The sequence below is a fragment of the Armigeres subalbatus genome, chromosome 1, assembly GCF_024139115.2.
Source record: "Armigeres subalbatus isolate Guangzhou_Male chromosome 1, GZ_Asu_2, whole genome shotgun sequence".
NCBI classification, from domain to species: domain Eukaryota; kingdom Metazoa; phylum Arthropoda; class Insecta; order Diptera; family Culicidae; genus Armigeres; species Armigeres subalbatus.
Window position 1 is genome coordinate 153,216,281 of NC_085139.1, and position 24,223 is coordinate 153,240,503.

The window sequence follows — 24,223 nt, forward strand, 5'->3', positions numbered from 1 at the left end:
AAGAATTTAATACAGAATGTTATGCAGAAAACCACGAGAAGATTAGAGTTTGCCGTTTCTTTTACCTTTGAAAAGAAATAAATTCACCCCTACAACACTCCAGTAAAATACTAATATCTTTGTCTAATAAACTCTAATCTTCTCGCGGTTTTCAGCATAAAAATCTGTATTTAATTCTACAAGAACTGAATGAATATCATGCTTCTTGATCGTAAATTGTGCCATCCAACTGCAAAGCACTGTTTTTGGATGGTTTTGCATACATTTCTCCATATAAACTTCCAACGAGTTTAGCACTACCCAAACGTTAACTGAAATTTTGTCCAGAGCATCAGGGCATCAAATAGAATCGAATAAGAGGGCGGCCCATCAAAAAATTTGAAAAAGTGTTTTTTGAGCCACCCTAGTACCCAGGTAACCATTAGCACTATAGATCAGTGACGGGAAATGTCATATCGATGTCATGGGACTAATTTGTTAATAACTTTTTTCACAAGTAATTTACAATCGTATGTTCTATATAAACATAAAGCACTCAAAGGATACTAAAACTTTTTCTAATAGGTCATTGCTCTAAAACTGAAATTGGCGGCGTGAGAGCCGAATTAGTGTCAAATGACATTAATGTCATGACATTCCGTGACATTTTTTTAAATTCGTTATCATGCCTCACACTGTATATTTAGAACAATGACCTGTTTGGCAAAGTTGTAGGATCCTTTAAGCATTACATGTTAAAACAAAAATCCGAATTGTAAACAACTTTTAAAAAAAGTTATTAGCAAATTAGTAATAGCAACCCCATGACATTTTTTTGACATTTCCCATCACTGCTATAGATAGTAGAATCCACTATCTACACTCAGAAATAAAGTAAAACATTCTTAGATTAAAATTTAAACTCAATTGACATTACCGCGATTTAATCGGAGCTAAGATTAAAAAGTATACTATAGTGCATTAGAACCTAACCGATGCTCGTATTCGGTGCTTTTATTATTGATAGTTTTAAAAGATTCCCTCATTTTGAAGTTTACGGAACTCCTGTTCTGCAACAAGATTAACAAGATTGAAAACTAATCTCTTATTTCCCGGTTGCTTAATATTAATCATCATTATCGTGGTAAGATAAATATATTTCTTGTAGATTAATAGCTCCAAAGCCTGCTACAAAGTATTATTTATGTATTTTGTGTTTCAATACTTTGCAGCTGCAACTACCAGGAAATGTTCAACATCTAGTGCTTTGAAAACGTTCCCGATACTTCTACCATTCTACTGCGCACATGTTCCCTATCATGATATTTTTTGGAAAATATGCCAGAAGCTTGAGAGGTGATGAAGTGGAAGACCGATGGAGACAACGAAATAAGATGGAAAATCTCTCCTTTGCTTCGTGAGGAAACTGGACCTCTGCCGAAGGAAGTTGTCGCATTCAGATGACACGGTCTGGAAGTTTCACCAGGAAGCCGATTTTCACAATATTCCGAAAAAAAAGCGCATCTTTCGACACAATCTATCCCAAAAGCTGAGTCGGCAGTTATGAAGCGAGTTTCCAGCAACACCATGGAAAATAATAACCTTCTAGCCTAATTGTACCATCAGTTAACTTACTTCCCATTGCAAATGTACGTACACACTCCTAGAGACTACAGGCAGGAAGCTTTGAAGAAAATAATGAACTTTATGATGTTCCGGAATTGCGCTCCCGTTCCCGCAAATCACAATACTCATGTATCCCCAAACCAGTTCCAGCCTTACCATGGCATCTATGAACATAAGAAGCTAGCAGCAGCCTACATATTGTATACGATGCAAGAATTGATAATATCTATCTATATATATATAAAACTCAATGTTTGTATGTTTGTATGTATGTTTGTATGTATGTTCCAGCATAACTTCTGAACCCATTTACCGATTTCAACCAAATTTGGAACACACATTCTTCATCTTAAGGAGACGACGATAGGGGGGTTAAGCATGCTCTTTTGAAAAGGGGGAGGGTGTGGGGGGAGGTGTATTGCTTAGTTATCGATCAACGCAATGTAAATTCTGAACCCCTTGGCCGATTTCAACCAAATTTGATACACAAATTCTTTATCTTAAAGAGCTGTCGATAGGGGGATGAGCATGCTCTTTGGAAAAGGGGGAGGGTATGGAGGGAGGGGTATTGCTTAGTTATCGATCAACTCAGTGTTAATTTCGAACCTTTTGGCCGATTTCAACCAAATTTGGAACACAAATTTTTTATCTTACAGAGGGGACGATAGGGGGTTTAAGCATGCTATTTTGAAAGGGGGGGGGTGGAGGGAGGTGTATTGCTTAGTTATCGATCAACGCAGTGTAAGTTCTGAACCCCTTGGCCGATTTCGACCAAATTTGGAACATAAATTATTTATCTCAAGAAAGGGACGATAGGGAGTCAAGCATGCTCTTTGGAAAAGGGGCAGGGTGGGGGGGGAGGGGTATTGCTCAGTTATCGATCAACTCAGTGTAAATTCTTAACCCCTTGGCCATTTTTAACCAAATTTGGAACACAAATTCTTTATCTTACAGTGGGGATGATATGGTGGTTTAGTATTCTCTTTGGAAAAGGGGGAGGGTGTGGGGGGAGGTGTATTGCTTAGTTATCGATCAACTCAGTGTAAATTCTTAACCCCTTGGCCATTTTTAACCAAATTTGGAACACAAATTCTTTATCTTACAGAGGGGATGATAGGGTGGTTTAGTATTCTCTTTGGAAAAGGGGGAGGGTGTGGGGGGAGGGGTATTGCTTAGTTATCGATCAACTCAGTGTAAATTCTGAACCCCTTGGGCGATTTCAACCAAATTTGGAACACAAATTCTTTATCTTAAGGAGACGACGATAGGGGGTTAAACATGCTCTTTGGAAAAGGGGGAGGGTGTGGAGGGAGGGGTATTGCTTAGTTATCGATCAACTCAGTGTAAATTCTGAACCCCTTGGGCGATTTCAACCAAATTCGGAACACAAATTCTTTATCACAAGGAGACAACGATAGAAAGTTACGGATGCTCTTTACAAAAGAGGGAGGGTATGGGGGGAGGGGTATTGTTTAGCAATTGATCAACTCAATGTAAATCCTGAGCCTCATGACCGATTTGAACCAAACCGATTTCTATCAAAAATTGTCTGTCCTAAGGAAGCGATTTTAGTGGATGTGGTTAAGTCATTTTAGAAGGGGGAGGGTGTGGGAGAGGGGTATTGTTTAGTTATCGATCAATTCAGCATGACTTCTGAACCCATTTATCGATGTCCACCAAATTTGGAACCCATATTATCTGTCTAAGGTAGACTATATCAGACTGGGTAGGAGTGCCATAGCTAAATGAGAGAGAGGGTATATTTATTGAACGAACAATTTAGTATACCTTTTTATCGCATAGGTCAATTCAAACCAAACACGTAATACGTAATGTCTACCCAAAGGAAACTATTATAGAGAGGCTGAGTACTTTTGGAATGGGAGGTGGGTATTAGGATTGGGTATTGTTTAGAAAACGACTTAATTTAAAATCCCTCTTATTTAGTACATCCGAGGTTCTTTGACATTGTACAATGCTCCGAAAACAAATTGCCCGAATTCCTTAAAAATAGCAAATCCTCGACAATAACATTTTCCCGGTAATAACATTTTCCCAAAAAATGATATTTCCAGAAAATGATACTTCCCGATACACATATCCCAGAATATGACATTTCCCTGAAAATGGCATATCCCTGAATGAAGCAGGTCATTAACATAAAACTATTTGGCCCAAGGTCATTCGACATGAAGGACATATGAGATAGTTATGAACAGCATCAGAAAAATCTTGCATTTGCTGGGTATAAAACAATGATAATTGTTGTTCATCGGAATAATGGTATGCCCAGTGAAAAGCAATGATTAATGTGTTTCCTTCTGAATGGTGGATGTGATTGCTTCTTTAAAAGTAGGCATTTGACCGGAATAAGGCAATGGTGGGTGTGATCCCTTCTTTAAAAACATGCGTTGCCCGGAATATAGCATCGATGGATGTTTTTCCTTCTTTAGAAATATACGTTTGCCCGGAATAAGACCTTTCAAACCCACGATCCCTTCTTCAAAATCAGTCAATGTTTCCAAAAGCCTTCTTTTAATCAAATGATAAAGTATGAATAAGTAAACACAATTACCCTGTTGACCAATTGGTTTTATCATTTTCCAATTGTAGAAGAAAACTGCAAACCAAACTGGCAATTCCGAGCAAGGCCGGGTATATTAAGCTAGTAATATATATAAATAATGTGTTTTTTTTAATTTTCTTTTACAATCAGGAATGAAATCATAAACAACATTCAATGCTGAAATATTTCAACCGTATGCATGCGGAATTTATATACACTATATGATTTTCGGAAAGTTATACTATAGCTAGTATAAACCAAAGTTATACTAACGCGGTATTCCCAGCATATAAACTAAGACGGTGTCAACCAGGCGAATAGCCAGATAGAATGACTTTTAATCTATTTAGTATAGATTTTTCTCAGAGTGTATATTTAATTACACACTTAAAATAAATCGCCGAATTCGGTAAAATTTTACCGAAATCTCAACAGCAGAACTGTTCGGTAAATAATTTAACTGATTTTCTGTGATTTTGACAGTTGAGCAATGGAAAAAATTACAAAAAATCTGTAAAATAAATTACCGAACAGTTCGGCTGTTGAGATTTCGGTAAAATTTACCGAATACGGTGAACTGAGTTAAGTGTGTAGCACTATATTTCGCCTTTCGGCAAGGGGTAAGCACTCGGCACAGTTCCAGAATGACTAATTGTGCCCCACTCAGTGTTGGTAAAATCACTCATAAATCTCAATCAACGAGCGCTCCCGTGCGAACGAAATCGCCTGCGATTTGAAAGGAATGCATCACGCTTGAATTTTTCATGCTCAAACGCATCATTTCACTCATTTGCCACAAAATCATTTTGGTTTAAAAACGCATTAGAAATCACTTTGGGGGCAATTTATTGCTTATACATAAAAGAGTGTCTAATATTTTATGCGACAAACGTCAATTCTCTGTTTTTAACGAAGGAGAACAAAAGAAAACCTAAGATGATTCAAATGCATGATTCAACTCATCCATGAGTTTTTAGGTGCTGAGTTGGGTGCGTTTTAACTCATGCTTGATTTGAATCATCCATGAGTTTTGAGATTTTGAGTTTTTACCAACACTGGCCCCACTGTGCCTAAATTGTGCCGATATGTGCCGAAGCAAAAATAATATTATTTTTGGGAGCACTGGCTATTATGTATAGATGGCATCACGGAAAAATAATTTGTTTTGTTTATGTTTATTTAAAAACACAAAATCAATGTAAAATTGATTTCGCCAAATTTTTTACGTCGGATTTTTCCAAATTATATCGTTATCGAAATAACAAGAGTGCAACCACTATCTTCAGTAAGTATTTTTTTATATACATAAATGACAATAATTGTGCAGCTAATTTAATTTTCAGTCATCCGGGTGGCGTATACACAAACTCGTTCGAAAAAGCAATTTTGAAATTCCTACGAATGGAAACTTCCGCTAGTGCCAATTCCGCAGATGCCTCCAGAAAGTAGATGTATTGAATAAGATGTTTTTAGTGGTTTGCCACCTATGATATCCCTACCACCGCCACTATTGTCTCCAGAACAGCTGATGGGACGGCCATCGGAACGAAATAATGTTTATTCAAATGCAAGTTTCATGGATGGAGGGTTCACACCGTCTGCTTTAGAGTCTGAATAATAAGGGACATCAGACAGGCGGCATATCAAAGCGCCACCTCATATGCATTAGACGTCTCCGGATTATTCACCATCGACGTTCATCCTCATTTCATTTCATTTATTTAGTTAACATCTAAACAGATAACACTGAATCAACAATTTGACGCCACAATGCACGGTTCGAGGCCGCATCTCTCCATCCTCGGATACGCCCCACGCTCGCCAAGTCGTTCTGCACCTGGTCTGCCCATCTCGCTCGCTGCGCTCCACGCCGTCTCGTACCTGCCGGATCGGAAGCGAACACCATCTTTGCAGGGTTGCTGTCCGGCATTCTTGCAACATGTCCTGCCCATCGTACCCTTCCGGCTTTAGCTACCTTCTGGATACTGGGTTCACCGTAGAGTTGGGCGAGCTCATGGTTCATTCTTCGCCGCCACACACCGTCTTCTTGCACACCGCCAAAGATGGTCCTAAGCACCCGTCTCTCGAATACTCCGAGTGCTTGCAAGTCCTCCTCGAGCATTGTCCATGTTTCATGTCCGTAGAGGACTACCGGTCTTATTAACGTCTTGTACATGACACATTTGGTGCGGTGGCGAATCTTGTTCGACCGCAGTTTCTTCTGGAGCCCGTAGTAGGCCCGACTTCCACAGATGATGCGCCTTCGTATTTCACGACTAACGTTGTTGTCAGCCGTTAGCAAGGATCCGAGGTAGACGAATTCCTCGACCACCTCGAAGGTATCCCCGTCTATCGTAATTTTTCATAGCTCTACGCGGTCTATACTGTCGTATGCCGCCTTGAAATCAACGAACAGATGGTGCGTTGGGACCTGGTATTCACGGCATTTTTGAAGGATTTGCCGTACAGTAAAGATCTGGTCCGTTGTCGAGCGGCCGTCAACGAAGCCGGCTTGATAACTTCCCACGAACTCGTTCACTAATGGTGACAGACGACGGAAGATGATCTGGGATATCACTTTGTAGGCGGCATTAAGGATGGTGATCGCTCGAAAGTTCTCACACTCCAGTTTGTCGCCTTTCTTGTAGATGGGGCATATAACCCCTTCCTTCCACTCCTCCGGTAGCTGTTCGGTTTCCCAGATTCTGACTATCAGTTTGTGCAGGCAAGTGGCCAGCTTTTCCGGGCCCATCTTGATGAGCTCAGCTCCGATACCATCCTTACCAGCTGCTTTATTGGTCTTTAGCTGTTGAATGGCATCCTTAACTTCCCTCAAGGTGGGGGCTGGTTGGCTTCCATCGTCCGCTGAACTGACGTAGTCATCTCCTCCGCTGCCTTGACTTTCACTGCCTGTACTCTCAGCGCCATTCAGATGTTCCTCGTAGTGCTGCTTCCACCTTTCGATCACCACACGTTCGTCCGTCAAGATGCTCCCATCCTTATCCCGGCACATTTCGGCTCGCGGCACGAAGCCTTTGCGGGATGCGTTGAGCTTCTGATAGAACTTGCGTGTATCTTGAGAACGGCACAGCTGTTCCATCTCCTCGCACTCCCCTTCTTCCAGGCGGCGTTTCTTCTCCTGAAAAAGGCGGGTCTGCTGTCTCCGCTTCCGTCTATAACGTTCCACGTTCTGCCGGGTACCTTGCTGCAGCGCAACCGCCCGCGCTGCGTCCTTCTCCTCCAGAATCTGTCTGCACTCTTCGTCGAACCAATCGTTCCGTCGACTTCGACCCATATACCCGACGTTGTTCTCCGCTGCGTCGTTAATGGCTGCTTTAACTGTACTCTAGCAGTCCTCAAGAGGGGCCCCATCGAGCTCACCCTCTTCCGGCAACGCTGCCTCGAGATGCTGCGCGTATGCAGTGGCGACATCAGGTTGCTTCAGTCGCTCTAGGTCGTACCGCGGCGGTCGTCGGTACCGAACATTGTTGATGACGGATAGTTTTGGGCGCAGTTTAACCATCACCAGATAGTGGTCAGAGTCGATGTTAGCGCCACGATATGTCCTGACGTCGATAATGTCGGAGAAGTGCCGTCCATCAATCAGAACGTGGTCGATTTGTGATTCTGTCTGCAGTGGTGATCTCCAGGTGTACCGATACGGGAGGCTGTGTTGGAAGTAGGTGCTACGAATGACCATATTCTTGGAGGCGGCGAAATCAATTAGTCGTAGGCCGTTTTCGTTCGTCAGCCGGTGAGCGCTGAACTTTCCAATAGTCGGTCTAAACTCCTCCTCTTGGCCAACCTGAGCGTTCAAATCTCCTATGATGATTTTGACGTCGTGGCTTGGGCAGCTGTCGTACTCACGTTCCAGCTGCGCGTAGAATGCGTCCTTATCATCATCAGTGCTTCCGGAGTGTGGGCTATGGACGTTGATTATGCTGAAGTTGAAGAACCGGCCTTTGATCCTCAACCTGCACATTCTTTCATTGATCGGCCACCACCCGATCACGCGCCTTTGCATATCGCCCATCACTATGAAAGCTGTTCCCAGCTCGTGTGTGGTGCCGCAGCTCTGGTAGATGGTATGATTACCTCTAAACGTTCGCACCATTGATCCCTTCCAACAAACCTCCTGCAGCGCTACGATGCCAAATCCACGGTCGTTGAGCACATCGGCGAGTATGCGTATGCTCCCGATGAAGTTGAGAGATTTGCAGTTCCACGAACCGAGTTTCCAATCGCTAGTCCCTTTTCGTCGCAGTGGTCTTCGTCGATGGTTCCGGTCCGTACTCTCTTGTTGATTGTTCGTTGCTTATGATTTTTTAAAGGCTGGCTTGCAGGGCCTGACACCAAACCCCCTAAATTTCCGGAGGACCATTCCTCCTTATTTCCGGTGGACCATGGTGCACAGTTTCACTTAGAGTCCCTCGCTGGCACTCGGACGATGATCAGCCGCCCCTAACATGGAGAACAGACGCTGTTGTGAGCCGATCCTGACATGGAGAACAGACGCTCAATAAGATTTGCACCTCCGGAGAGGAGCAAACCCCCCCTTCCCTGTCAGCATACGACCATAGTTCCCACCGGGGTTGGTTACCCGATCTTCCCTAAGGTTGCTCGTATCCCGGCCAGCACCGCGGGGAGGTAGGGATAGGAGTTGCTGGGTAAGAGGCTAAGGACCGCGAGATGGGGTCTATTTTATTCCTTCAGGTACGCGAAGTACCAATGGTACGCTTTACCCAGCATTTGCCGTGCCGTGCCCGTGACGTTCATCCTGTACAAGCGAAATTCTATACTGGCGTGGTGACCATATACCTATATTACCCTCGGCTCATCAACGTATGTTTTGATTCCATGTGATTCCATGTTCATTGCTTTCGATGTTTTGATCCCATAAGCATCACCAGCAGCAACACACATGGGATCCCATAATCGCTAAAGGAGGAACCGGATATGAAAGCGAAAAATCGATAATCAGAACAGCATAAGAAACGATCAGAAGCGCCGTCGGTGAGTTGACTAGCAGCAAAAGGATTCAGAGAGAAAAGCAGCATTCTAAGTATACCGACAAAGATCCAAGCAGAAGCATGGCTCAACACAACAGCAACAGCAAGAATAAATCTTTTAAACAAATAAATATCATGACAAGAAAATAAAATAATAGCATGTTAGCTTAAAAAAACGATAATGACTAATGCGTTATTTTATTAGGAGTTGCCTTTTTATAATATACCTACTTCAAATATGCGCATTATCACATTTATTGATTTATTGATATAAATGAGATTACTTCAATATAAAATAAAAACGCTGATTAATCCACCTAGCGGTAATACTGCCTTTCTGATGTATTATAAAACATAGTTTTTTGGCAATACTTTTAATCCTATATTTCGATCTGTCCCATTTTTAATAGGAAACATTGGGGCTGGATTCCCATTGGAGTGCCAAAACAATTATTGATTGATAATTGCGCACATAGGACACCACTTCAATTCGTTGGGCTAAGTTGATTAATATATAAATATCGGCCTCCCGGGCCTTTTATGACAAAACATCGTGTCTGGAGTAAACATAATATCAATATTACAGACTTTCGAAAAAACTAACGACTTTCTGAAAAAAGTGTAAAGATCAGAAAAATATATTAAGCTCGTTTAGTGGAATGTATTAAACCGTCTAAGACGAATTAAGTACTGTCCATTTAATTCCACCAGTTAATTTTCGTTATCTTTGCAGATACGTATTTCGACCACAACTGTATGGTCGTCTTCAGTGTCTTGTACGAGTCAAGTACAAGACACTGAAGACGACCACACAGTTGTGGTCGAAATACGTATCTGCAAAGATAACGAAAATTAACTGGTGGAATTAAATGGACAGTACTTAATTCGTCTTAGACGGTGTAAAGATCAGTTTAATAATTTTTCGCTATGGAAAACGACGTGTGCATTGCTTCCGATTTGAAATTATGGACTTAAGGACCTTGATGATCTGATACGGTGGCCCGTGATGGTGATGATAGAAATACGGATCAAGCGATTTGCATTGACTGATACGGAGTCTCGTTAAGCCAATATATTTTTTTTATAAAATCCTGCCGTTACCGTTGCATTCTATTGCATTTGACTTGTTTTTTTCAGAATCTATAATTCCTGAATGCTGGAAACGGTTACTTCGAACGAGTGCATCATGCGAGATCGATAAAAATTTAGGGCAAACGTCACCAACATGACCAACAAAGAGATGAGGACTATGCATACCTACATGAATTGGGATCGTCAAATTTGAACCAGCCCAGAGTGATGTAGCCCAAGTATTACATCACTGTTTTAGCCTAAGTGAAATGGAATTTTCTATCCAGTTATGGTGCAATCAGCATATTGTTATTGTATACTGAATATTGCCCACAATTAGATCTAAATCCGGTAGTTTTCTTCCCAAATTTGGCGTTTTCCTCCGGCATACTCCATACTATACAGCATATATACAGCAGAATTGTGCCCACTTTCCTTTTTTTCCTGTAGCCATGTTGCACGTATTTAGCACACGGTTCACCACGAACACATTCAATTGAATCGATTCAACGCTTTTGTTTGAGGAGAACGCGGTGTAGTTCATCGCGAAGCAGGTCAATTTCATTAGGCCCAAGTTGGTCCTGTTGGTTTATCCTCCAAATGCTGTATGTACGCACACAATACTGACGGCATGGTTTGCAGCAGCAAATGGAGAATAGTATCTCGTTCAAACCTGAACTCCCGTACAGAATGCACAAGGTTGTGATTGGAAATTCTCCAGGCATGATTGGACACGTACGACTTACTTCCGTCGAGACATTGTTCTCCCAGAAGACAGTTGCACGCGTGGGATCTCCGGTACAGTTGTCCTCCAGCCTGTCTTGTTGAAACTCTTCGTCATACCGTTAATATTTTCAGGACATGCGGTCGAATATATGAAGCTGCCGTCCTATAGTGATTGTTCATTCAATGTCTTCAATCTTGCTTCTAATAGAACCTTGATTTCCAGCACTGGCTAGGCGGTGTCGGAGATTTGTTTAGTAGCAGTGCTGCAATTCGAATCCAGTAACTGATCCTCATCAATGACCAACTCCTTTTCCGTCTATCCGCTGGTATCCAAGACTGACGAAGTTTCTGGAAGTGACAGAGCCCAGTCCGACTCCTTGCAATCAACGCAAGATTGAGCTTGAGATTCTGCAATATAGATTTGCAAAGTTCTGAATCTACTCTGTTTTCCTAACTCATGATACTTACATCAGTGCTGTCCAATGAGAGCTCGAAGTAGCTCGAAGTTTCTCCCTGTCCTGCTCATGCCCATTTGTTGACAAAAAAGAACGAGCAGGACGGGAACAACTTCGAGCTACTTCGAGCTGCTCATTGGACAGCACTATCATCTGCAATGTATTCACTGGGAGGATTTTCAATGTTCTCGAACCGTCATCCGGAAATGTGGCCAACGACCACTAGCTGTGTGCTTCAGTTCCGAAATTTCATTGATGATGGTTGATTGTTTTTACTAATGCTGTCCAATGAGCAGCTCGAAGTAGCTCGAAGTTGTTCCCGTCCTGCTCGTTCTTTTTTGTCAACAAACGGGCATGAGCGTGACAGGAACAACTTCGAGCTACTTCGAGCTGCTCATTGGACAGCACTACTTTTACACTCTTGACATTTCATGTATGAACAGGGATGCCAGAAGATATTTTCATATGTCTTCACAGTCTTTTAAAAATGTCTTCAAATGTCTTCAATATTAAAATTACGATTATAAGCGAGAAATTTCAAAATCCAATAGGTTTGTAAATTCAATAATCTCCTTGTTTTACTGATGTGGAATAATGTTTATTTTTTTAACATACAAATTGTTAGAATTCAAGAGAATATTCTTTAAAATTATTTATTTTTTTATTATAAACGAGTTTCCCCTGGATTTTGTACTGAGTCGTATTTTTAACTGTATTTTCACGTCAAATTATTTCATGTTAAGTCAAGCGTACATTTGTTGTAAGGGATCCTCAGCTATGGCGTTGAACGATGTCCGATGCGATTTTTGACCAAGTGAATCTATTACATGAAAACCTTGGCAAAAAATAGTAAATTTTGCTTGGTGTGATTTGGCTGAACCCCGACCATACAGAAGTCGCAGAATTTATAACTAAGAAATAAAATTATTTTTTCTCTCGCTGGCTTATTGATTGTCTTCAAGTATCTTCAAATAAGTAGATAAGTCTTCAAATATTTTGAAAAGTCTTCAAAATGTCTTCACGAAATAAATGTCTTCACAGAGATTCAAATGTCTTCAAATTGAAGACATGTCTTCAAATCTGGCATCTCTGTGTATGAAGGCTCAGCTGTCAAAATAGGAAATCGTGATGAAGGGTGCCCAGACGTGATGAAAGTGTGCCGAAAAGTGCCGGCGGCACATTGTGCCGAGTGGTTTACCCCTTGCCTTTCGGCTATATACACGGTTAGATGACTTTACCCATTAATGGGTACTATGTTATTGTTGATATTATTCCAACCGTGAAAAATTCACCCATTTTCTTTAAAAAGCGCCACTACTCATTAAAATGGGTAGTGGCACTTTTTCAAGAAAATGGGTGAAATTTTCACGGTTGGAATAATATCAACAATAACATAGTACCCATTAATGAGTAAAGTCATCTAACAGTGAGGGCTATTATAGCACCGGTGAATATAGTTCGAACTTCGAAGTAATGAAGATCCTAGGGAACATCCATAAATTACGTAACGCTTAGGAAGGGGGGGGGGGCTTGCCTGAAGTGTGACGATCCATACACAATTTTCAGATGCTTCATATAAAAAGTGTTACATAGAGGGAAGGGGGGAAGGGTCTGTTCAAATATAACGTAACGCGAAATACGATGTTTTTGAAAACCCCCCACCCCCTCGTAACAATCTACACGCTTAGTTCAGTTCACCCAAATATGGGTGAAGAGTACCTAAAATCATCAAAAAGTGCACATACCTAGATATGGGTGAATTTCCATTTACCTATTTATGAGTAAACCCAGTTCACCCATATATAGGTACTTCTATAGGATCGGTTTATAGGTAAATTTCACCCATATTTAGGTAGTGTTTTTGTTTTGTTTTTCGAAAAGATATAAAGAAACAAATAATTTTAATGAAAAAATCATAAATCAATATAATATCAAGTAAAAATGATTTAAAGTATACATAGGTAATTCGAGCCTCCATTCAGCAGACTGAAATATGATAGTAATGAATTTAAAGTCGGGAACACCAAGAGCCGGATCTGATTAAGTAAAAGCTGGTGCCGTCGACATGTTGCCGAATATCCGTGCCTGCTGCCCATCACGTTGAACACTTCGCAGTATCAAACCAGGTATTCCCGATGACAATTCATTCCATGTGGTGTCTTGTCCGCGGAAAATTGATCGCGCAATGAATGTACCCCCCTCGGCCAGGACGTGAGTTGTGATGTTGAGGGCGGCCAGCAGCAGCTGAGATTGAATGTATTCATCGATGTCGTGAAGACCGGTCACATCGGGAGCCCCGTCGCAAATTACCAGCTGAGCTTTCTTTCCAACCTGTTCGATGATTGCATTCGCCGTGCTGAGTTTCGTAGTATCGCCCTGCAACTGCTAGCGGTGCCATGGCTTGTAGATCGACGGCAGCTGCTAGTTGTCGCGGCCAGCGGTTTCCTGAAACATAATAATACACATAAAGTCTTTCTGATAGCACAAAATCACCAGCTTCTCTTACCGTGATGGGTGGATTTCGAGGATCTGCTGGTCATAACAATTGGAACAATTGGTAAAAAGTAGGAACTGCACTTGTTTGAGTGCCGGCGGGTGCAAGTATTTCACAGCACGCAAGTCGAATTCTTTCAGTTCTGGCACGAACGAAAACGGAACTTCCGACAGCGGAAAACCTTGTGATTCGAGCTGCATAGTTTCACGACTTCTGCTGTTCCTATAAGGGTGACAAAGGTAGTTTGATTACCTATAAAAGTTAGAGGAGCAGATTATTATTTAAACTTACCTTTTGATCGGGGCCAGGGACAGGGCACAGAGAAACAGACGTCTCACTTAGAACAAAATGCAATCAAAATCGTCGTCACGGAAGCATTATCGCCCAGTGCTAAATGCAGTGTGTGTGGTCAAACGGCAACCAGATGGCGGTAGTGTGCAAACGTCAAACACAAGCAAATCCGATGGAAGCGCCATCGGTGGCCGATTGACCACCTACAAAAATTTGAATCCACCGTTAAAAAGGTGAACGATGGAACATGTGTTGAGTGAGACGTCTGTTTCTCTGTGGACAGGGTGTCCTCTGCAAATATTTTTGTTTCCACTGCGTTCGGATGAAGCTGATCCTGATTTTTATTTCAGCTGACCGAACGAACTCCGACATTATATAAATACATTACACGCCCTCAAAACTTGTTATTAGTTTGGTTGTGGTTTTGATGCTAATGTTTATTTTTTCATCCAAATATGGGTAAATTGATTTACCTATATATGGGTAGAGTCATGTTACCAATAATATGAGTTAAATTTACTAATTTTCTTAGTACATTTCACCCATAATATGAGTAATGTTTGCAGTACCCAAATATGGGTGGTTGAAGTACCCATATATAGGTAAACTGATCTAAGCGTGTATAACAATTGTCAGAACTACCCCAACCCCTGTGCGTAACGCGTGACAAACAGTTAAAAAAATGATTTTTGGTACACTGTGCCGGCAAAGTACTCTTTAATGGGTGAAAAAGTACCCATTATGAAGTTAAATAGTTCAACTCATTAAAAGAGTAAACAGCGTTTACTCATTAATGGGTAAACGGCTTGTACGTCAAAATCAAGGGTAAATTTTACTCTTTATCGGAAATTTCTTGTTCGGAAAAAGGAGTAAATAATACCCATTTTGGCATTACGACGAGGGACTATTTGGATTTTTGTTTTCTTTGAATTTGCATGTAATAAATAGGATGGAGACTTTAGGATTTTTTCCTGGAATGTTCAAATTTTTATTTCAATATATTTAGATTATTAAAAATATAGGTACAACAAACTCAAGATGTCAGATGCATTCATGTTGATTTGAAGTAAACCGATCAGACCCATGGGTGAGATCAGACCCGTAAGTGGCCGTCCGCCAAGGTTTCTGCTAAGCTGCATATATGCGGAGCACGAAGCAACTGAAGTTTGGTTTGAGGCGATCAGTGCAGAGCCACATCCATGAGTGGCCTCCAGCCGGGCCTTTCCGGGAAGATTTCTCCATCCTGCAAATACGAGGAGCAGCTGAAGTTTGATTTGAAGCAAGCGCCCAGTCCCAGATTCGTAAGTGGCCGTCCACCAAGGCCTCTGCTTCCAGGAAATACGTCTAAATGTCGTCGTGTTGTAATCCGCTGTGTCCGTCGAGGTGAATTCCCGCGGGGGTACATTTTCGCCAAGATTTTATGTAGGCGATTGAGCGATAATTAGCTAACACTGTAATAACGAAACAAAAAAGCAAATAGATTAAAAGCATTCTTATTAATATAACTAACTGACTTACGTTTTGTTTAACCAAGAATTTGTCGAAATAACGCCTGCCACTTCTGCTTCTGAAATCACAAACAGCTTAATTCGTTTTTCACCCATTAATGGGTAAATGCTTGGAGTATGAAAATGGGCACAATTCACGCATTATACAAAATTTCAAAATACCCATTATTTTGACAGCTTCATATGTCATCAAAAAATGTGTATTTTTTGCACATTAATGAGTAATGCCGAGTTTACAGTGTAGGATTGTAAACACGTTACAATAAATTATTGTGCATTGTATATATTTTATGTCATTAATAAAAATAAACATTAAATAATAACATTTTAATTTTTTTTTTCTGTATGCAATCAATTTATTACATATACGCGTAACAATATTTCGAAAGACACCCATCCGTCATATTTTTAGAGCAAGATTACCGGTGGTGAGTTTAAGCCGTTTGGCAGCGCAGTATCATTACTTGACACTTTACCGGTCGCTACTAAATGCGCTGCCACCCAGCAAACAATCAGTTCGACGTTAGAGACTAGTTAGGGGATGTTAATTATGTTTTTTAAATAATTTTTATGATTTTATGCTGTTACAATAGTAGTAGTGCGTGTCTGTTTTCAATGTTGTCACTTTGCTTATGTATAAATAGTCGCACTGCTGAGGTACTGGTAAAAAAAAAATATAAGAAAACTGAAATGCCTGAAATTCCAACGAATGCTCTGATCCGTGCGGTCCGTTTTCTTCTGATGACGTTCACAAGGTAAGTTTTAGCGATTATTTATTCATAAAAAAAACTCATATTCATGAATACTTTGCCATTTACAGAGGTCGTATGAATGCCGGTACCAATTACATTCTCGCACCACTCAAAAAATCCTATGACGGCGGATTCGAGTATACCGTACGGATTCACATGGATGTGCTGCTGCCTACGATGTTCATCACGTAAGGGCTGTGTTACTGTTATTGAAATCTCATTTCATGAAGACTATTTACAGGTCGTGTGATTACCTGCATCAAGCTGCCTCCGGAACTCATATACTGCAGCTGGACAAACTGCACTTTTAACGGCGGATACCGTGAATCAATCAGGTAAATTCCGTGTTGATGTTTATAAGGTCATTTGATGAAGATTTTACCTATCACAGACACTGCCCGCATGGAAGCCGGCACCAAACCACCTCCGTAGTCATCTATCGAATGTGGCAACGAGATCAATTTAATCGGATTTACTGAGCATTTCAACGGCATGGAACAAGTCATGGACTACATTTCAGCGAGCATTTCAGTGCCGAAGAGAAATGGAATTACAGTGAACGTTCGCTAATTGGGGTTTTTCTAGTTGGGGCGCTTTTTAGTTGGGGGTTCGCTAATTGGGGCGAAACCCAATTAAAAAGCAGCTAAACGTCAGAATGTGATGTCAAAAACGCGTTGACGTTTTGTTTCCGTGTTTGGCGGGATCGATAATTTCTGGCGCGTAAAATTTTCCTTTGTTCAATGCAAGAAGTAAACAACATTGACGCTTGTCAAAACGCCCCAATTAGCGAACGGCATTCGCTAGTTGGGGTGAGGTCGTGCCCCAATTAGCGAACGATCACTGTATAAGAAGAAGCAATTAGATAAGCGTTTAAAAACGGATGTAGATACGTAAGTAATAAGCGTCAAAACGACTAAGTGGTGTTTTTGGATGTTCCGAGTGAATCGATTTGAACTAAATTTGACTTTTAACTTAATTCTGATTTCTGAAATTATGAAGGATTGCTTAAAAAATGGTTAACAATTCCTACGAGAGTTCCTCCGGGAATCCCCTCGAGAGTTCATCCGAGAATTCCTTCAAGAATTTCTTCAGGAATTCCATCAAAAGTGCTCCTGAGTTGGTCCAAGAAATCATTCGGAGAAATCCGGGAAATTTTCCCTGAATTTCTCCAGAAAGATCAAATTCGTTCGGGGATTCCTCCTCGATTTCCTTCGGGAATTCCTCCTGGAATTACTTCCGGGATTCTTACGGGAATTCGTTCCGGGATTCTTACTGGAATTCCTCCGAGAATCCCTTCTAGAATTCCTTCAGGAATTTTCAGTGAGTAATTTCCAAAGAGATTCCCGAAAGACATGTCGAAGGAATTCCAAATTTCTTCGGGAATTCCTCGGCAAATTCTTCCGGGAGTTGCTCCGTGAATCCCTTGGAATCCTCCAGGAGTTCCTTCGGCTATTTCTCCTTCGGGAAGTTCTTCCGGAAGTTCCTTCGGGAAGTTCTTCCGGAAGTTCCTCCGTAAGTTCCTCCAGGAATTCCTCCGGAAGTTTCTCCGGGAATTCCTCCGGAAGTTCCTCCGGGAATTCCTCCGGAAGTTCCTCCGGGAATTCCTCCGGAAGTTCCTCCGGGAATTCCTCCGGAAGTTCCTCCGGGAATTCCTCCGGAAGTTCCTCCGGGAATTCCTCCGGAAGTTCCTCCGTGAATTCCTCCGGAAGTTCCTCCGGGAATTCCTCCTGAAGTTCCTCCGGGAATTCCTCCGGAAGTTCCTCCGGGAATTCCTCCGGAAGTTCCTCCGGGAATTCCTCCAGAAATTCCTCCAGAAATTTCTCCGGAAGTTCTCCAGGAATTCCTCCGGAAGTTCCACCAGGAATTCCTCCGGAAGTTCCTCCAGGAATTCCTCCGGAAGTTCCTCCAGGAATTCCTCCGGAAGTTCCTCCAGGAATTCCTCCGGAAGTTCCTCCAGGAATTCCTCCGGAAGTTCCTTCAGGAATTCTTTCGGAAGTTCCACCAGGAATTCCTCCGGAAGTTCCTCCAGGAATTCCTCCGGAAGTTCCTCCAGGAATTCCTCCGGAAGTTCCTCCAGGAATTCCTCCGGAAGTTCCTCCAGGAATTCCTCCGGAAGTTCCTCCAGGAATTCCTCCGGAAGTTCCTCCAGGAATTCCTCCGGAAGTTCCTCCAGGAAATCCTACGGAAGTTCCTCCAGGAAATCCTACGGAAGTTCCTCCAGGAATTCTTCCGCAAGATCCTCCAGGAATTCTTCCGGAAGATCCTCCAGGAATTCTTCCGGAAGATCCTCCAGGAATTCCTCCGGAAGTTACTCCATGAATTCCATCGGAAGTTCTTCCAGAAATTGCTTCTGTAGTCCCCCCAGGAATTCTTTCGAAAGTTCCAAGCTCCTCTTTGAATTCCTGGGGAAACTTTCGGAGAAATTCCCGGGGAATTTTCCGGAGAAATTCCCGGGGGATTTCCCGGAGGAACTTCCAGAGGAATTCCCGGAGGAACTTCCGTAGGAATTCCCGGAGGAACTTCTGGAGGAATTGCCGGGAGAACTTCCGGATGAATTCCCGAGGGAACTTCCTGATGAATTCTCGGGGGAACGTCCGGAGGAATTCCCGGGGGAACTTCCGGAGAAATTCCATGAGAAATTTCCAGGGGAATTACCGGGGGAACTTCCGGAGGAATTGACAGGGGAACTTACGGGAGAATTCCTGGGGGAACTTCCGTAAGAATTCCCGGAGAAACTTACGTAGGAATTCCCGGGGGAAATTCCGGAGGAATTCCTGGAGGAACTTCCGAGGGAATTCCTGGAGGAACTTATGGAGGAATTCCTGGAGAAACTTCTGGAGGAATTCCTGAAGGAACTTCCGGAGGAATTCTTGGAGGAACTTCCGAATGAATTCCTGGAGGAACTTCCGAAGGAATTCGTGGAGGAATCTCCGAAGGAATTCGTGAAGGAATCTTGGAGGGAATTCCTGGAGGAACTTCCGAAGCAACTTCCGGAGGAATTTCCGAATAAATTCCTGGAGGAACTTCCAAATGAATTCCTGGAGGAACTTCCGAAGAAATTCTCGGAGGAACTTCCAGAGGAATTCCTGGAGGAACTTCCGAGGGAATTACTGGAAGAACTTCGGAAGGAATTCCTGGAGGAACTTCCAGAGGAATTCCTGGAGGAACTTCTGAAGGAATTCCTGGAGGAACTTCCGAGGGAATTCCTGGAGGAACTTCCGAAGGGATTCCTGAAGGAACTAACGATGGAATTCCAGGAGGAACTTCCGAAAGAATTCTCGGAGAAACTTCTGAAGGAATTCCTGCAGGAACTTTCGAAGGAATTCCTGGAGGAACTTCCGAAGGAATTCCTGGAGGAACTTCCGAGGGAATTCCTGGAGGAACTTCAGAGGGAATTCCTGGAGGAACTTCAGAGGGAATTCCTGGAGGAACTTCCGGAGGAATTCCTGGAAGAACTTCTGGAAGAATTCCTGGAGGAACTTCCAGAGGAATTCCTGGAGGAACTTCCGAAGGAATTCCTGGAGGAACTACCGAAGGAATTCCAGGAGGAACTTCCGAAAGAATTCTTGGAGAAACTTCCGAAGGAATTCCTGGAGGAACTTCCGAAGGAATTCTTGGAGGAACTTCCGAAGGAATGCCTGGAGAAGCTTCCGAAGGAATTCCTGGAGGAATCTCCGAAGGAATTCGTGGAGGAACTTCCGAATGAATTCCTGCAGAAACTTCCAAATGAATTCCTGGAGGAACTTCCGAAGGAATTCCTGGAGGAACTTCCAGAGGAACTTCCGAAGAAATTCCTGGAGAAACTTCCGAAGGAATTCCCGGAGGAACTTTCGAGGGAGTTCCTGGAGGAACTTCCAAATGAATTCCTGGAGGAACTTTCGAAGAAATTCTCGGAGGAACTTCCGAAGGGATTCCCGGAGGAACTTCCGAAGGGATTTCTGGAGTAACTTCCGAAGGAATTCCTGGAGGAACTTCCGAGGGAATTCCTGGAGGAACTTCAGAGGGAATTCCTGGATGAACTTCAGAGGGAATTCCTGGAGGAACTTCCGAGGGAATTCCTGGAGGAACTTTGGAAGGAATTCCTGGAGGAACTTCCAGAGGAATTCCTGGAGGAACTTCCGAAGGAATTCCTGGAGGAACTACCGAAGGAATTCCAGGAGGAACTTCCGAAAGAATTCTTGGAGAAACTTCCGAAGGAATTCCTGGAGGAACTTCCGAAGGAATTCCTGGAGGAACTTCCGAAGGAATTCCTGGAGGAGCTTCCGAAGGAATTCCTGGAGGAGCTTCCGAAGGAATTCCTGGAGGAATCTCCGAAGGAATTCCTGGAGGAATCTCCGAAGGAATTCGTGGAGGAACTTCCGAAGGAATTCCGGGAGGAACTTCCGAATGAATTCCTGCAGGAACTTCCAAATGAATTCCTGGAGGAACTTCCGAAGAAATTCTCGGAGGAACTTCCGAAGGGATTCCCGGAGGAACTTCCGAAGGGATTTCTGGAGGAACTTCTGAAGGAATTCCTGGAGAAAACTCCGAAGGAATTCCTGGAGGAACTTCCGAAGGAATTCCTGGAGGAACTTCCGGAGGAATTCCTGGAGGAACTTCCAGAGGAATTCCTAGAGGAACTTCCTAAGAAATTCCTGGAGGAACTTCCGAAGGAATTCCCGGAGAAACTTCCGAGGGAATTCCTGGAGGAACTTCCAAATGAATTCCTGGAGGAACTTCCGAAGAAATTCTCGGAGGAACTTCTGAAGGAATTCCTGGAGGAAACTCTGAAGGAATTCCTGCAGGAACTTCCGAAGGAATTCCTGGAGGAACTTCCGAAGGAATTCCTGGAGGAACTTCCGAAGCAATTTCTGGAGGAACTTCCGAAGCAATTCAAGGAGGAACTTCCGAAGGAATTCCTGGAGGAACTTCCGAAGGAATTCCTGGAGGAACTTCCGAAGGAATTCCTGGAGGAACTTCCGAAGGAATTCCTGGAGGAACTTCCGAAGGAATTCCTGGAGGAACTTCCAAAGGAATTCCTGGAGAAACTTTCGAAGGATTTGCTGGAGGAACTTCCGAAGGAATTCCTGGAGGAACTTCCGAATGAATTCCTGCAGGAACTTCAGAAGGAATTCCTTGAGGAACTTCCGAAGAAATTCCCGGAGGAAGGAACGCCTTGAGGAACTTCCGAAGAAATTCCCGGAGGGAGGAACGCCTGGAGAAATTCCCAGATCAATTTCTGATGGAATTTCCAGAGGAATTCCCAAAAGAACTCCTGGAAGAATTTTCAGTGTGACCCTTGGAAGAATTTCTTCATGAATTTTTGATGGAATTCTCGGAGAAATACCTATGGACGATATTCCAGAGGAACTTCTGCTCAAACTCCCAAAATCACAAATAAATTTCTAGAGGAACTCCTGATTTCCAAAGAAGTTCTTGGAACAAGTCCCAAAAGAACTCATATAGTAGTTCCCAAATAAATTTGTGGTGGAATTTTCTCACGGGACTCTTAGATGAACTCCTGGAAGTATTTTCAGATTAACTCCTGGAGCAGTTACCAGAGGAACTCTTGGAGGAATTTCTTTAGGAACTCTTGGAGGATTCCCCAGATGCTCTCTTGGAAGAATGCTCTGGGGAAATCTTAAACGAATTTCCAGGTCAATTTTTGGAGGATTTCACAAAAAAACATCTAAAGAAACCCCTGGAAGAATTTTCAAATGAGTTTCTGGAGCAATTTCCAGATGAATTATTGGTGGAATTCTCAGAGGTGCTTCTGATGGAAATCTCAGAAGAACTCATGGAAGGATTTTCTGAGGCCTGCCTGCAAAAGAAACTCCGAGAGGAATTCCCAGAGGAATTGATGAATTCCAAGAATGTCTGAAAGAGGAAATTCCCTAAGCATTTTTTGGAGGAATTTTTAGAGTAGCTTATGGTAAAACTCCTAGATAGTTTTTTTTAGGAAATCGACTTATAAATTTCTAAAGGAATTTCTAGAGGTATTTTTAACAGAGCTTCTGGGAAATTTCTTGACGAGCTCCCGAAGGAATTTACATTTCCGGACGAGTTACGGAAGGAATTCCCAAAGGAGTTCCCGATTGTTTTCTCGAAAGGGTTCCCGAACAACATTCCGGAAGAATTCCTGGACGAGTTCACGAAAAACCTCCCGACGAATTTCCGAAGGAATTCGCGGACAACTTCCTGGAAGAATTCCCGGACAAATTTTCGGGAGAAATTCTTAGTCGAATTCCCGAATAAATGTCCAATCAGAAGTCCTTGGGGTACTTCAAGCGGAACTTGAAAAGCAATTTCCAGGGTAGACTTCAAGAGTAATTTTTTGGTAAAATTCTCGAAGAGCTTGTAGAAACACTTTTGGAGTAATTCAGAAAATCTTTATGAAGTTCCCTGGAAAACTTATAAAGGAATGCAGGAACATCTGGAGGAATTGACAAATTCTTTGAGGGATTATCAGAAGAGTTCCAAGAGAAAAACCCAATACACTCTTGGATGAATCACCAGAATAGCTTCTGGTGGGATTTCGAAACACTTAGACACTCTATAGAAAATGCTGGAAATTCCGGGGCAGAAGTCTTAGGGATTTTCTGAAAAGGATACCCAGAAAAAATGTGTAATAATTACCAAAAGTAAATCTGAATGGATTACTAGGAACTCCGCGATAAACTCTCGGAGAAACTTTTGTAGCAAATTTCAGTGGAACTCATGGCGGAATTTAGGAACCCCTGGAGATATCATCAGAAGAACTCGTGGTTAATTTCAGTGGAACTCCAGAGGAAATTTCTTGTAGGAGTATCTGTAAAACTTTCGTTTTAAAAAAAAAACTTGAAGGAATTTTGGAACCTCTGAAGAAGTTGCTAAGGGAACTTCTTGAGAAAGTCAGAAACTTCTACTAGCAATTTTCAGAGAAGCTTCACGAGGAACAAACAGAGAATATCTGATAGAAATGTCCAAAGAAAGAGAATTGCTGTAGAACTCCCACCAGAACTAAGGGGGAAATTAACAGACGAACTCATGAAGGAATTTCAATAAAAAAGCTATCGAAGGAATACTCAAAACAATTTCTAGTGGGAACTCCGAAGGGAATTCTGGATCCTTTATTGAATTCCCTAATGGATGAATTTATAGGAATCCCATGATGAACCAGCAGAGTAACTCCTGGGGGAATTCTCAGGGAAACTCCGTTTGGAGTTCCCGGATAAACTCTTGGGAGAATTCCCAGAAGAATTTATAAGGGAATTTTGAAACCCCTAGACACCTTGAGGAATTCCAAGACGAATTTCTTAAAAAGTTCTCGTAGGGACGTCTGTTGGAATTTCTAGGGGAACTCCTGTAGGAATCCATAAGAATTCTTGGGGGTTTTCTAGATCAAGCAGGATTAAATTCAAAACTGCGTTGGTTTTCAATCAATTTTCATTTAATTTTTATTGCAATATACATGTATGTATATCTATCCCTAATTTTAAATAAAAATGTCGAATTCGTATACTTACTGTGCAAACTTTTTTTCTCTTCATTGTTTGGATTTCGGTCCGCAAAGGTACCAACAGAAAAGAGCCCATCCGGATGCAATCTGATGAGCTGGTAGCGGATGCAATTCGAGAATTGCAAGAGGAATTTTCAATTTTCATTATGCGGTTTCGGACCGAACGTAACTCCGCATATCCTTTTTCGGCAAACGGCAACACTACTTCGTGCATCGCTTGGTAAACTTCATCGGTTGCGAACTCACCGGCACTGCTTTTTTCATCCTCG

General features: G+C 42.3%; 3 long non-coding RNA genes across 3 annotated transcripts; 1 reads left to right on the forward strand and 2 right to left on the reverse strand.

Annotated features, from left to right (window-relative positions):
- Positions 1 to 13,396: 13,396 nt before the first annotated feature.
- On the reverse strand, positions 13,397 to 14,510 carry LOC134207502 (uncharacterized). Its single transcript, XR_009978379.1, has 3 exons — positions 14,218 to 14,510; positions 13,939 to 14,148; positions 13,397 to 13,877 (listed from the first exon to the last, which is right to left on the reverse strand). It is a non-coding gene; the product is annotated as an uncharacterized LOC134207502 (long non-coding RNA).
- A 664-nt stretch (positions 14,511 to 15,174) lies between these two features.
- LOC134207508 (uncharacterized) lies at positions 15,175 to 16,008 on the reverse strand. Its single transcript, XR_009978380.1, has 2 exons — positions 15,736 to 16,008; positions 15,175 to 15,668 (listed from the first exon to the last, which is right to left on the reverse strand). It is a non-coding gene; the product is annotated as an uncharacterized LOC134207508 (long non-coding RNA).
- Positions 16,009 to 16,223: 215 nt separating this feature from the next.
- Positions 16,224 to 24,147, forward strand: LOC134207516 (uncharacterized). The gene is made up of 5 exons (XR_009978381.1): positions 16,224 to 16,480; positions 16,546 to 16,665; positions 16,719 to 16,812; positions 16,869 to 17,367; positions 24,009 to 24,147. It is a non-coding gene; the product is annotated as an uncharacterized LOC134207516 (long non-coding RNA).
- The last annotated feature ends 76 nt before the right edge of the window (positions 24,148 to 24,223 follow it).